Consider the following 2,391-nt stretch of genomic DNA (forward strand, 5'->3'; position numbering starts at 1 on the left):
GATAAGGATTTGAAAGATAATAAAGATGGAGGAAAGTAGATCTTACTTATAAGTATATTTTGGACAACATTTTGGAAAATACAGAGAAGATAATTGCTTGCTCAAAGGAGATTTCTTTGTTTCGACAAGGCAAAAGACAAGGACTAAGTGAAACATCAGTTTATACACAAGAGGCTTGTGCTCTGCTTATTGAGGTGGAAGAAGCAAACCCACAGCTGGACAATCAATTGATTTTGGAAAAAAGACTTGATATTAATGGACAAAGGACTTATGATAAGGAATTGGACGATCTTGCTTCAGAAGGAAAAGTTGGACTGCAGATGCCATTTGAATTTGAGATAGAGAAAAAACATGGAAAGAAGAGAAACATGTGATCAAAGAGGACGATATAAAAGAAAGGATTTTAAGTGAAATATATTCAATGTTAAAAGAAAGGGGAAATTATGTTCTGCTATGAGTCATTCAGATTAACTATAACTTTTATACTAATTTAACAAAATGCACAATGGGAGCTTTCTTTTTGGAGTGTATAGTGTGGCAGGCGGAGGCCCGATTATGGAAACCTGTTTGGACTAGAAAGAAACCCAGAATAAGATATAAATATTAAATCTGATTATAGTAACGTGGTAAAGGCCTTATAGCGATCTGGATTGATTTGGTCTTGGACTTTATTAAAAGGGTTTTATATGGTATAATGAGAAAAGAACTGAAATATGGGAAATGATGGAATTAATTCTTGGAGATTTGGAGAAACAATGAAAAATAATAAAAGATTGGTGAGAAAGAGAAAAAATTTTCTTTGGAGTTAATAATGCTTAAATAAAAAAACACTTGGGGCACCTGAATGAATGAATATGTTAGTTTAAGATTAAATATTTGCAAAATTAAGAAAGCATGATACAGGATCTTTGGGATGGATAATGAGTTTGTAAACTTTTATTGATTAATGAAATTTATATAAAGTGATGTATTCAATGAAAATTTGTTTTAGAAAGGTTTTAATGAGCCTATTACAATATAAATAGATAGAGAATGTTAGTTTATCTTTAATTATATAACTTGGATGAAATGTTATATTAGTGAATGAATTGGTTTTAGAAAGATATTGATTTGATTATAATGTTTTAAATGAATGTTCATTAAGCTTAAGTTAAATGTGTGAAGAAATATAGGTTTTTATAGATTAATTTTTTTATAGATTAATGCAGTTGATGGTTAGACATAGTAATGAATGAATTTACTTGAAAATATATTAATTTCATTATAATATTCTATATAGATAGAAAGGGAAATTTTTAAGAAATAATGGGTATATATTTACTATGTTATTGTTTGTTTTTTAAAAAACGGATCACCATGTTTCCATGTGGGTTCTTAAGCTGTGTTGGTGTAAAATGGAAAACTAATAAAATTGTTTTGGAAAAAATACCTGGTAAGATTCTGGAAAAGATAATCAAACAATGAATCAGCGAACACCTAGAGCAGGGGTAGGCAACCCAAAACACTCAAAGAGCCTCTTGGACCCGTTTCCCACCGAAAACAAAACACTGGGAGCCGCAAAACCCTTTTGATATCTAAAATGAAGATAACACTGCTTATATCCTTTTTTACCTTTATTTTTATATATATAAAGAGAGAGAGAGAGAGGGAGAGAGAGAGAGAAGGGAAGCGCAAGTGCCTGTCTCTGTCTTTGTCTCTCTCTGCAAATGGCAGAGGAGGCTGGGAGCCGCAGGGGAAGGCTCAAAAAGCCACATGCGGCTCCAGAGCCGCAGGTTGCTGACTTGTGACCTAGAGGCAAACAAAGTCATTACTAACAGCCAACATGGGTTTCTAAAAAACAGATCATGCCAAACAAATCTTATTGCATTCTTTGACCAAGTGACAAAATTAGTGGATCAGAGGAATGCTGTGGATATAATTTACTTGGACTTCAGTAAGGTATTTGATAAAGTAGATCACAACCTACTACTTGATAAGATAGAAAAATGTGGGTTAGACAGCATCACCACCAGATGGATCCGTAGCTGGTTGACTGGCTTACTCAGCATGTGGTCCTCAATGGAACCGCATCTACATGAAGGGAAGTATGTAGTGGGGTGTCCCAGGGTTCTGTTCTGGGCCAGTGCTCTTCAATATCTTCATCAACGATTTGGATGAGGGGATAGATGGGGAAATAATCAAATTTGCAGATGACACCAAGCTGGCAGTGTTGTGTCCTGAGCCTGCAAAGGCAGGCTCGGGACGTTGCAAGAGTCCCGGGCAATTGCAGAAGCTGCCCGGGACCAGACTGAGTGGCGCCGGCCTTGCGCGCATGCGCAAGGCGGGAAAAGAGCGTATTGTGATTGGTTGAATTTTCCCGGGGATCTGAAGGTATAAATAGAGGCCTGCGTG

This window comes from Protobothrops mucrosquamatus, unplaced genomic scaffold (genome assembly GCF_001527695.2).
Source record: "Protobothrops mucrosquamatus isolate PMUCROS unplaced genomic scaffold, P.Mucros_1.0 scaffold940, whole genome shotgun sequence".
Taxonomy (NCBI): Eukaryota; Metazoa; Chordata; class Lepidosauria; order Squamata; family Viperidae; genus Protobothrops; species Protobothrops mucrosquamatus.